Raw genomic sequence first — 13,861 nt, 5'->3', positions numbered from 1 at the left:
TCGCTCCGAAGCTTCCATCGCTTTCTCCAACTTTACGGATGCTATACCGTCCTTGGCTTCTGCAAAGTAATCGTTTAGCTGTTGAGCGAAGCCGTACTGGTCTTCCTTACCTTTCTTCTTGAATTTCGGCGTCTCACCCTTCTTGATCCTCTTAAATTTGCTCATCTGTTGCTCAGCGGCGTTGTCGTTCGCACGCTTCAGCTCCCCAAGTTTCTCATCCATGATGAAACGCACAGCTCTAAGGAGCTCTTCATTGTTGCGCTGTATGGCTTCTTGAATGGTAGTCTGCTCGGAACCCTCCATATTGAGACGAGCAATCTTGCAGCCTGCTTGGTGCCGGACTCAGCGTCAAATGCGGACCGCACCTTCGTGCCTATCGTCTACCCATTTCTCGCCTGGAGATCATATCACGTGATCTCTCTCACCTGTGTAGCATACCTGCTGTTACTACAGAAGCTTAATTACTGGCTTATTCATCATCTGATTACTCAAACGCACTACTCCCGAGACTACTGTGATTGGCAACGTTTTGAATAGCTTTTTGTCTTCCTCGTGTCCGCATTTCGCTCTGTGCAGAAGCAAATTGCAACTTTCCTTCGGCGGTGCCCCACACGAGGCAGCCGCCTCCGCCATATTTTTTTTGTTTTGTTAGGAGGCTGACCTTTGACCTTTAAAGTGCTTTATTGGCAATAAAAGGGCCGCCAGCAACTACAAAGTAAATTAATATACATTTTTTTTGGTAACGAAACATACATTAACAGCTTTGTATATCAACGGAATTGACCAAAGTATGAGTGACGGGAAATATTATTTACAGATGAAGAGCTATTTTCTCCTTACACTGCCACTGTACTAGTCCAAGTGCTTATTTTGCCATACAGAGTATACAACTATATTCGTAAAATTAGGACCGGCGCCGTTTTGATTACATTACTGCAGTTTAAAGCTTTATCATTGTTCCAAAATTGTTTGTTGATTTTACAGTACTCAATGGTATTGATCAAAAATATACTGTAAAAGGTCATCATCAATGTAACTTACCTCTTCCAATAATCGGACATACCCGGCAGTCATGTTGCGGCACGCTGCCGCGGAGTGCAGAAAGCTTTGTCAAAAGTGGTTCCCATTTTTTGGGATATTTTTTCCGCGAGTTGGGCTACAGCAAGGGTATTATAAATGTCCTTGGCTACAGTTACCAAAAATCTGAAAGATGCTGCATACAGAAGCTCAGCCTCTACCAGGCTCCGTCCTATCGTGGATCGATAATGGAGCTTCACTGTATAGCGGACCTACCCTGTATAGCGGAGCACCTCGGCTGATTTCTACTATTTTCCCAACGATAGGACGGAGCCTGGTAGAGGCTATACAGAAGCATTGTCCTTGTAAGATCGCACATGTCACCTTAGCTTGTAACCCCGGATGTCGTGCCATTCCATGAAGGTTTAATCAAATTGGCCTGCAAGCCAAACACATGAAACCCCCGAGGGCCAAGGTGCTGACTTCCAATCTAGCCATTGGCTGTCAATAAAGAGCGGCTCTAATTTTGGTGGGTCTGTAGATATCACGTAACTATTGGAGTAGAAATGTGCAGAAAACTAAGTGAGATCGAAAATTTTATGCCCCTCGATAGCGGCCGTGGGAAAAAGAGCTAGGGTCGGGTTTTTTTTTTCCTAGGGTCGTTCGGGTAACCGGAAACACAACATTTTTTCCTTGGCCTTGGTGCACAATGCGATGTGAGAAAAATGGTTTTGAAATGTAACCATGAAACCACTAAAGATTAACATAAAAAAACAAAGCATATTCACATAATGACCATGCCAGTGTGAAAACTAAATGTCATTCTGCTGTAAACAAAATCCAAAGAAACAAATCAACACCAGAACTTCTGTGGGCTGATAGGTGTTCACGTATGCTACCACCTATAGACTATGCAAAGAATTTTTACAATCGTATCCTCTCATTCCACCTTACTGTTAAAGTAAAATACACAAAGGCTAACAAGAGAACAGCGCACTATCATTTATTGCAGTTTCTTCTTTTAAATATAATGATACACCAGTTTATATGCTTGTTTGTCCTCCCTGGTGAATAACTGCGCTGCAGAGACGGCCAACATGAAAGACACTGCCTTACCCACAAACTTCTGAAGAGTCTTTAAACCAACCGTCGAATCCAACAGGATATCCTGACGAAGAGTCTTAAAACTTTCCTTCTTGTTTTTGTTCCTTCTTAATTCCGTAAAAATTGTGTAAGATTGGTTTTATTACCCCATGCCAATAATGGAAGATGACTAAAGATCCATGACAAGTTACTTTAGCTGTTGTAATAAGTACGACCAAATTTTCACCATTATTCAGGTTTTATTGCATAACACATGAAAAGATCAATAATATTAGTATTACATAAATAAATAATAACTTAAAGGTTCCTTACCAATCTTGCGAAAGGCATCTGCCTAAAGAGGAGCTTTTTCGACTTTTGAGCAGAGTTTTCTGGTTGACTTCTGTTTGTCATCCGTTTTACGATGAACTGTAAGTAGCGCTCAAGTGGCATCATCCAATAGTCCGTCACTGGGCCAAACTCTTTAATTGTCTTGTTTATGTGCTGAGGGAGGTGGAAACATTAATTTCTGCAAAATATGCCATACATTCATTGAAACAATGAAGAGAAATCGAGAGGATAACAACATTAAGGTACAAACCAAAGGTGGAAAACATCTTGTTTTACGACCACGAAATCAATGCTAAAACTTAAGGGCACGAATTATTGTATGGAAGTGTTTGATCCCAATTCCATAATCGTTGCGAAACTTCGAAATGAGTAGCCCTTTCTTCTCACGGTTTTGTAATCGGGATCGCCTTTGTCATAAAACAACTTATCAGCCTTCTGGACCACAAGGCCACTTTCAACCATGGCCCTGTTGTTCCACAGTGAGATTGTTCGCCGTCTAGTCTTCAAACCTACACATTTACCACCTTCTACAGGTGTCGCAGACCACACTGCCTTCACCGAACTTTCTGAAATTGTTTTGCACAGGTAGGGCGTGTCACAGGGCCTTGCACTAATGCAGCCTGACTGCTGGTATATGTGGATCTAGTGTATGGTCATGTTTGTTTACCACTAGTACTACCCTGCTTTAAGCCTGCTTCTTGACCAACGGAACTATCTCCTTCAGGTTTACTGAAATCAGCTCGGGAGTGACTTCGAAGTACAGTGTTGTACACATGTCCTCCCAGTAATTATTATAGTACACAGTCTTACTGGAGAATCTACTTCGAAACAATAACAAGGTTGGCAATGGCAAAAAAAACATTGGAATGGCGACGGTGGTCGTTGTGGGTGATGTGTAACGGAACGTTGTTTATGGCACGGGATATTGGTGCTGTTCATACCTGTCTGCTATTATCTTCATTGTTGTACTTCTCAACGAACTCCAGCACACGATCGTCGTCGAATAGTGATGTTCCATGCAATGGAGGGCCCATGCTATTTCCGGAGCTTGTTTCATAATCAAGCCAAAGTTACAGTGTAGAGCAATGATCTGTGTACCTTTTATCCGAAGAAAAACATTTTTTTTTTTAATATAGAGGGAATAACACTGAAACTTTGTTAACAAGTTACATGTACATGTTTTGGTTTCTGAATCCAAATGACCAGAAGCATGATACATGGCCAGAAGCATGATACATGTTTATGGATATATAGAACCACAACTTTGCATATTACGTAGACAAGGTACATACCTACACGATAAGAAGATGCGCTAGGGCAACTGCAATTCGCTCCTTTGTTAGACGAAAGCCAAAATACATCTATGCCAAACTTTACAACTACTCTCAAATGTAAAAAAAAATAGTCTCAGAAAGGACTTTTTGTGGTCTTGTGATTTTGACTATTGCATAGCCTTGAGGGTGCATTCACCTTGTGAAGACCAGTGAGTCTACTGATTAGCGCCTGTGTGTCTACCTCTCGTTGTAGTACAGTATGATGTTTCCCACTTTTTTTAAAGATCGTCGTGACGTATGCACTCCTCCAGTCCCCTGGGACTGCGCCCGATGACAAAGAGGATTGGAAGATGGTGGTCAGTGCTGGTGCTAACCCGTCCGCAGGCTAACGCACCAATCTGAGGCTGATACCATCCGGTCCCCCTGCCTTATTCGGATTAAGTTTCTTCATAAGTTTAAAAAAATAAGGTGTGCTAGTGATGGATTCCTAACATCTTGCATAAGCAATTTGATATGATAGTATACATCATCTCAAATACCTTGAGGATACCAAATGAACCTTGATGCTTCACAACTGCACCTACACTAGGAGAATGGTCTAAAGGTCCTATTTTTCTAATTAATTTCATTTACAACAACATATGTCCAGGTACGTGCATTGACATACGAGAGGACAGAAAAAAATAAAGAAATAGGAAACATGCATCCGGAAACAGGTTTCCATCATTCGCCAGTTCAAAAATCCCCGAGTTCTTCAAACTCTATCATCAAGGACACTTCCTGGCCAGCCAACGTAGATGTTCATAAAGCTGTCAGTAGAAACATTGCAGTGTCAGAAATATGAAGGAAACATTCAAGTGATACAGTACTCAGTCTAATGTCATCTTCATTACAAGCCTAAAACCATTGCTACCCTGGAAAAAGAAATTTTAACGAAAAATCTAATATCTTCAAAAAGCTTCCAGATATAAGATTATGACAATGAACTTCAATTCTCACCGGTAGAAAGGGTCCACGATAGCTTGCATTAACATTGAATGCCATTGAAAAAAGAACATGGTGGCGGCGCTTGGGTGAGACGTGTTGTGGATGTGTGGCTGAGAATTTTGCTATTTTCCGCTTTTTTTCTGCTGTTTTGCGTGTCTACTCTACTGTTCGCTTGTGTTCAGCCATCGGAGAACTTTCTGAATGCGGAAGCAGGTTCGGAAACGCCCAAGGAAGAACAGCAGCGAGCAAAAGAGCCCAGTCTCAACGCCCGAAGTGCAGAGGTCTGAGCGCCCCCCTCCCACACCCCCGAAGATGGCGGGCGGCGTGGATCCGAGTTTGGACAACATTTCACCAGAATTGCGGCCGTTGGTTCAGCTGTTATCATCCCAGAACAAGTCTCTGCATGATGAAGTGATGGCGGAGTTCAAGTCGGTCCGAACCGAGTTGTCAGAGCAGATACAAACGGTGACTTTTAAGCTGGAGAAAATGGCGACCGAGGTGAGTGGACTTAGAGACAAAACCCACGTTTTGGAAGAAACTGTCAACTACCAAAGCAAAGACATTGAGGAGTTGCAGCAAGCCTTACATGCCGAGAAACGGGAACGTATTCGCGCTACACTTGTTGCTGAAAGATACTCTATGAAACCGGATATTATTATCCGTGGCTTACCGTACCGTAGAGAGGAACACCCAGATCAAGTTGTGTACAGTTTTCTGTCGACCGCACTCGGTATAAATAACTTGACATCACCCCTAGTAGCAGTCCACCGACTCTCTCCCTCGACACAAAACCAACCCAACCCACCCATGCTGGTGCGACTGGTGAGTTTACTTGACAGGGAACTGATCCTGAATTCGTGGAGGAAACTCGCAGCTGACAAGAAGAGAGGATTCGCAGTACATGAACACCTACCGAAACCTGTCCAGCAGGCACGGTCCAGACTGATGCAAGACAGAGACAACGAGATCACCAAAGCCAAGGCTGAGAACAAGGAGGTGAGAGCCTTCATCCGAGTACCACCTAGAGACACATGTGCCTTACTCATTGTAAATGGAAAGACTCTCAAAAAGGTGGACGGTGTTGACATTTTGCTCCACACTACAGAACATACAACAGTTAAGCAAGTTTACTAGTACATGTAGTCTTGAGACAATGACACAGTTATTATTATGTCACAGCTATTGTTGTTACTGTTGACAGCCCAATTACTACAGCAAATATTTAAAAGTGATATTGATTTGTGTATTGTCTGAGCTGACAGTGTACTAGGAAGAGTCACTGACACAGTTATTATCAGGTGACAGTTATTGTTGTTGACATCTTAATCACTACAACAAAGAGATATTGTATTGTGTATTTGTTGAGCTGACAACTTTTGAATACATATCATGCTCTACTGCACGTTTATGTTATAAACTTATCTAGGGAGATGTAACACTATATTTTTGTACATGAAAGATGGATTTTCTCTTTTTGCTCATGGATCAAATGATATATTGTACTGTGACGATGTTTATATTGACACATGAAGTGCAAAAAGTATTGTAATATTGAGTGCATAACAAGACATAATGTAAAGACAGTATAGAAATTTTTGAATGTATTATAAAATAAAATGTTATCGCCATCCATCCTGTCTTTTTTGGGGATGAGTGAAGGATTGATTGATTGAGAAATGATTTTGTTTTTCCTTTATTAATGCAATGCTGTTCCCTTTTGATTTATATACTGTTTAACTTATTTATGAGTTTGACTTATGAGTTTATCATTGATTGTATTATTTTTGGGCACTCTCCATTATGGTTTGGTTGAAATGATCATTGAATTTTTGTTCATTAATTTGGTTACTTTGTTATGTTTTGGTTGAAATGCTTATTGAACATTTATTGTTTTGTTTTGGTTACACTCCCTATGTTATGTTTTGTTTGAAATTATTATTTTGGTGTATGTGTGTGCATGTTATCCTAATATATAGATATATAATTAAGGAAAAGTATGTATAACTTTGAACCTAAGCCACACACACAAGTACATGCTGCCGAATCAGAATAAGCTCAGGGCAGTTGTGACCCTGTATTTATGTTTTGTTTTTGTGCACCATCCAGCCTTATTGTTTTCCAATTATGTTAACCTTGGTTCTTTAGTTGTGTTTGTTTATACTAGTGCAGACATCATTTCTCCATGCCCTCACATCCCAGATGACTACAGTATCTTCCCCATCTTGCGTGACCCATTCCAGAAGACATGACTCAGGTAGAACTACAAATCTCAAGTTATAATTGTAATGGCCTTTGTGACTCTGTAAAACGTAGGGGGGTATTCACTTGGTTGAAGGACAAACCATATCATATTATTTGCTTACAAGAAACTCATTCTTCATTTCCTGTAGAAAAGAGATGGCAAAGTGAGTGGGGAGGAACCATGCTTTTTCCCCATGGAACCTCCAGTCAAAGGGGTACAGCCATACTGTTTAGAAATAACATTAATCCCAATATTCACCAAACCAAAGTTGATAGTAATGGGAGATGGCTTATTGTTGATTTGTCCATAGATGATTTTAGATTTTGTATTGTGAATATTTATGCGCCAAACCAAGATTCCCCAGATTTCTTCTCTGACTTATCTATAGAATTAGACAATTTTGCTGATAGTACTGAAAATCTGATTATCACTGGAGACTTCAACACAGTACAAAACCCCTTTTTAGATAGATTCTCATCAAACCACACTTACCACCCCAAAGCTTATGAATCTATTTCAGAATTGAAAAGTAAATTTGACCTACATGACATTTGGAGATTCAGAAACCCTAATACAATTAGATATACATGGCGCCGTAGACGCCAGGCCAGCAGAATCGACTATTTTCTTGCGAGTTTTTCCCTAATCAATAGAGTTAATAAATGTGTCATAGCTGATAGTTTTAGATCTGACCACAAGTTGATTGCTTTATCATTTGTTATTGCAGAGTTTCCCAGGGGAAAAGGGTATTGGAAATTTAATCTGTCTTTGCTTGAAGATAAATCCTTTCACCAGAAAACTGTAAAAGTTATGAATGAATTTTTTAAGATCAATCAGGGAACAGCAGACCCACATGTTGTTTGGGATACTGCAAAATGTTTTTTTAGGGGACATTGTATTAAATTTAGTAGTTGGAAGAATAAACAATATCTATGTAGAGAGAAAAAGTTAATGGATGATATCAACACATTACAAAGTAAAATTGATAATTTGCCCTCCCCCCCTGAATCTCTTTTGAATGACTTAGATGAAAAACAAAAACAATTAGAATTACTGTACAATCAAAGGGTTCAAGGAATAATAATAAGATCAAGAGCTCGCTGGATGGAGCTAGGGGATAGATGTACTAAATATTTTTTGAATTTGATACATAGAAATTACACTAGAAAAAATATTCAGAAATTGAAAATATCAGATAATACATTTACCCATGACCCCAAAGAAATTCTAGAAAAGCAAAGAGAATTTTACTCTTCACTTTATTCTTTTGATGAGCCTCCCACACCCCTAACCCCCAGTAACACAGAGCATTTTTTCCCAACACAATATGATAAACGACTGACAAATGAACAGCAGTGGGCCTGTGAGGGTCAAATTACAGATGAAGAATTACTTAAAGCCATTAATTCATTCTCAAATGCAAAATCGCCTGGAGAAGATGGTATTCCGGTGGAAGTATACCAACATTTTTACTCTATATTTAAAAACCCCATGCTTAATTGTTTCAACTATTCACTTTCACAAGGTTTTATGTCTAATACTCAAAAGCAAGGACTAATTTCTTTACTATTAAAGGAGGGGAAAGATGGTCAACATAAAGATCCCACTATTTTGGATAACTGGAGACCATTAACACTGCTCTGCTGTGATACCAGAATTTTATCAAAATGTTTAGCCCTTAGAGTAAGAACAGTTATTACTGATATAATTCACAAAGACCAGACAGGATTTGTAAAAGGGAGATTCATCGGGGATAACATAAGACGAATATTAGATTTGATAGATTATTATGAAAAAGAAGAAAAACCTGGCCTGATTTTCGTGTCTGATTTTAAAAAGGCTTTTGACACCATACGATGGGATTTTATTATTAAAGCACTGGAATTTTTTAATTTTGGCCCCCAGTTTATTTCATGGGTTAAAACGCTATATACTAACATCACAAGTTCAGTTTTAAATAATGGATATATATCACAGCCTTTCACATTACACCGTGGGGTCAGACAAGGTTGTCCTCTTAGTCCATATTTATTTATCATTGCAGTTGAAATGCTAGCTATACGAATTCGCTCTAATCAAAATCTTACTGGTCTTTCTACCTTGGGAAAATTTACAAAAATATCACAATATGCAGATGACACAAATTTCCCCTTTGACCCCAATTTAAAATCGTTTTATGCTCTTCTTGATGACTTAGAAAATTTTTCATTGATATCTGGCCTTTCTTTAAACTTTGAAAAATGTAAAGTTGTCAGAATTGGGACTTTAAAGAATAGTAATTTCAGATTGCCCACCCATCTACCTATTCAATGGGTAGATGGAGAGGTTGACATCTTGGGCGTACATATTCCAAAAGACTTAGAAAATATTGTGGACTTAAATTTTGAGCCTCGCTTAACTAAAATAGATAGGCTTTTATATCCATGGAAAGGAAAGATTTTGTCTTTGCTTGGAAAAATTACAATTATTAATTCCTTAATAGTCCCTCAATTTACACATCTCTTTCAGATTCTCCCAAATCCAGATAAATCTTTTTTTAAACGATATGAAAGGAAAATTTTTTCATTTATCTGGAATAATGGGCCAGAAAGAATAAGCAGGAAAACATTATACAACTCAATTGAAAATGGTGGACTAAATCTTAAGAATTTATACGCTTTTTCTCTTACTATTAAATGTTCGTGGATCCCTAAATTGTATTTTAATGAAGATATGTTAACTGCATGGTTATTGAGAATGCATTTATCAGTGGGTGGTAACCTATTTCCTTTCCTTCAACTCAATTCTGTAGAACACTTTAGATTGAATCCATTTTTAAAAGATATACTTACTGCTTGGTATAAATATCAGTACAAGATCCCCACTGATCCTGCTGAAATTAAGCAACAACTGTTATTTATGAATGATAATATATTGATTGGTGGAAAACCTGTGCTGTTTAAGGCTTTTGTAAATAGAGGTATTGTGTTTATTAATGATATATTGAATGCAAATGGTTCTTTGATGTCTTATGTTGAATTTTGTGCCAAGTATGGTCCAGTTTGTGATAACCTGCATTATATACAACTCATAGCTGCTATTCCAAGAAAATGGAAGTCTAATTTGAATGGTAGCCCCCCACTTTGTGTTTGTAGACCTGAACAATATGACAGTACTTGGCTCAATCAGACAAAGATTAATAGAAATATGTATAGATTTTTTTTGACATCCTTTAAATTAACAGATGTCCCACACAATGTGCAATTATCATGGCTGTACCTCTTTGACACTCCAATCCCCTGGAAACAAGTTTTTACCTCCATAGTAAGATGTACCATTGACCCAACTTCTAGATTGTTCCAATATAAACTTATTCATAAAATTCTGCCTACCAATAGGCTTTTATATATTTGGAAGTGTGTAGATAGCCCCTTATGCTCCCTTTGTCATCTTGAAGAAGAAACATACACTCATGTCTTCTGGGATTGTATCGGTGTAGTCTCTTTTTGGAACGAAATCAAAATTTGGTATAGCAATAATACAGGACAGAATTTGAATTTGAACCCCTTCAATGTTATATTTGGTAATTTATCCTCCGAAAATTGTCTCGAAAATCTTATTATTCTATTGGCCAAAAGACATATATTTCAAAGCAGAGGCAAATCATATTTAAATTTTCAGACATTCATTAAGTACGTTAATTTATTCTACCAATTAGAATATATAATCGCAGCAAGGAGGGGAAGACAAGGGAAACACCTTGGTAAATGGAACACTTTATGTAATACTATGATGTCTCAAGATTGATTTGCTGGATGGTGCTCTATGTACAGTTGTATTATTTTGACTAATAAAAAAAAAAAAAAAAAAAACATTGAATGCCAGCCCTTCCTGTTAAAGTAATCAGTATGGTATTCCTGCGGTGCGATGGTTTGAATATGAGTGCTGTCAATTGCGCCCGCACATTGTGGAAACTGCCATTTGTCCTGGAATGCTCTGACGACGTCGCGGAGCTTTTCACCTCTGGGCAGCTGGATGTACTGGTCTTGAAGCACTAGAAGTATAGCCCAACTAACTTCGTGCACAAATTTACAACATTTATACGCGACCAAAGAAGGTCCATTTTTTTCTAGATCACATTGGATCAGCCTGTCGTTTCGTGTGCCTAAGGTGCATTTATATGATGGCGTATTTCTTTTTAAACAACGCAACTGTTTGCTTCATGTTGAGACACCTCTGTCTCCCTTCAGTCTCCCAAACACACACTTTACCACTATGTACCAATTAGCCGGTAATTGAAGTGGCGCTTATCCCTACTCAGCTGGCCTGTATCCGGAAAACCCATCATGAGCCAAGTGATAAGTAGGTAGGCAGGATCTCCCAGCAGCATGATGGAGACATAACGCCATTGATGTCTCTGGTATCCTAATAGCATACAGAACATGGAGATCATTGTCAGTTACTCTTATTGTTTCTGCTTAGATATAGATAATTTGCTTAAAGAATACATGTTGGGTATATAAGAAGAAAAAATCAACATACATCTGTACATCTGAGAAAGGTCACCGGCTTCAGCTATCCTCCATACTTAGAGTTCCGCAGGACACTTGCGTCATGGACGCTTCCGGGCAAGCCCACATTTATGTTTATAAAGCTGCAATTGAATATCAAAATTAGATTGATATTTTTACTCATGCTTTACCTATTAATCTTGCAGAATCCATTGGTAGCTCAACATTTTCCAATGTTTGACAAACATAATTTCTCCTGGATGCACATTGATTTGCTTCACTGTACCAGTGATTTGCTTCCATAACTTCAGTTTTGACAAGACACTGCATTTTACTAAATTTAAATATAAAAATCATTAGATGTAATAGCTAGCTCTGTTGGTCTTACAGCTTATGAAATGTGACATTCTATAGTTCCACTGTACTTACTCGTCAGTGCGCAAATTTGGGGATGTGCAGACCTCTGCCATCTTCATACCCTGGTCCAAGGGACTGGTCATGGCTCTTTTGAACTTTTGAAACCGTTGACTTTTTTCAGTCTCCCTCTAATAGAAGAGTGATGTATTCAAAGCCCTAAAATGTGATAGTTCCTTTTCGTGTGTACTTGTGTATAATAGACGTAACATTTTGGCTGCTGCAAAGAGCACTGTCTGGTTGCAATTGGTACGGGACACCGACTGGTTGGTAGGACTGGTAACGCACACCGATCGCTTGGTAAGTCATCATGACTGCTTGACTGATGGTGGTGACTTGAGCTTATGTTGTGGAGATGTGGAAATTCCCGTATAGAATGTATTTTCCCCCTTTTCATGGATCACTTCGGCATTTGAGAAGGCAGTCTTCACAAACATCCCAATTTATGACGACGTCAGCTTAAAGTCGTACAGCATCCTTTCAACTGTCTTTTGTTCAACTTTTCCTGCTGTTTCCTTGTATAAAATGCTCTTTAGCCTATGAGCAACAGATTGTGATTTCACAATTATCAAAACTTATTGTATTATTCACAGAGGTAACAGAAAATTACTATTTCACATTTTCCCTCGTTGTCAGACAGCAAAATCATTTGTCAGCAAATACTATTTGGAAGCGCTTGGAAGCAAACCTTTTTGACTAGATGTTGAGTGCACCGTTTGGGATCAAATAGTAAGCTTCAAGTTTGACTCAAGATGAAGAAGATAGAGTTACAGTGGAATATGGCAGGAAACAACTTCGAATCAGCAATTTCCTTGCCAACGATTCTCGATTACCGATACCCGCTTCCATTTTGATATGCCCCCCTCCCCTAGCCATAGAAATATATGAAGCAAATTTGCGCGTGCCCTCCCCCACCGAAGATAACAAGCAAAACAATTATTGCGCTCTTCACAACTCAATAAACAGTCGACATCCTTCAGACACACGCTGGCATATGGCGTGATAAATATCGTTTAGTATCCATTATTTATTCATCGTCAAAGTTCGCAAACTACACATAATTTGCTATGTATAGTAGGGACCGTGCATAAATGCTTACCTCTGACGAACATGTAAATAGTAAATTAACAAAGTACATAATTACCTATTCACTATCCTAGCTTCCAACGCCATGACTGCCTTGGTAACTCAGCACACAGGAGAAAAAATTACGTAGATCAGTATGTCATGACTTCGCACTTGCAAATGTATAATATTACATCAGACATTTTCATTTCTACCAACGTGCAACATTAATATAGGTTAAGGATGAAGATGTTTGAGACCGAACATCCTACACTGCCACATGAAAATGTCATTGTAAGCTAAGATGACTACACATACACTTCCCAGTCTCCCAAACAACTCATCTTGACACTCCTTTGTCCTGAGCAACTGTTCACATGGATTTACATCATTGGGCCTGAACCGCTTAGCCCCCTTAGTGAAGTGACCGTTTGTGTCCGTGCCGAATTCGCATTGATCCAGCAGCAGGCTCTGGTGTTCATCCATGGCTCTGAGGCTTAAACAATTATAGAATAAGACCCTGTATGAAAGCCGATGTGGATGGGCAGATTGTGTTTTATTGCCACAACTGGTCTTCGTCATCAGGGGTCAGTGGGTCAGCTTGATTTTTTGCGTTTTGGCGCCTTCGCGCCGAAACGCAATGTCTTGGCTCTTACCTTCCATGCATGCAGGAAGCTTCAACACTGTGTCGCACACCATATGACCTTATATGGCAATACCTTCTAAAATCCTTGTATAGCCGTTGCCTTATATGGCAAGGGAGCAGGAAAAGCCAGGCGTGTCAGGAAAAGCCAGGCGTGCCAATTAAGTGAGTTGGAAATATATTAGAAAATTACTCCGGCTGTAATACATCTGGTCCATACTCTTTCTACCATACGAACTTATAATATTCACACACCTATGTCAGCAGAATTCCGCCTTTTATAATGCAGAATAGC

Source organism: Branchiostoma lanceolatum, chromosome 1 (assembly GCF_035083965.1).
Source record: "Branchiostoma lanceolatum isolate klBraLanc5 chromosome 1, klBraLanc5.hap2, whole genome shotgun sequence".
In the NCBI taxonomy this organism is placed as follows: Eukaryota; Metazoa; Chordata; class Leptocardii; order Amphioxiformes; family Branchiostomatidae; genus Branchiostoma; species Branchiostoma lanceolatum.
This window is presented reverse-complemented; position numbering follows the sequence as displayed.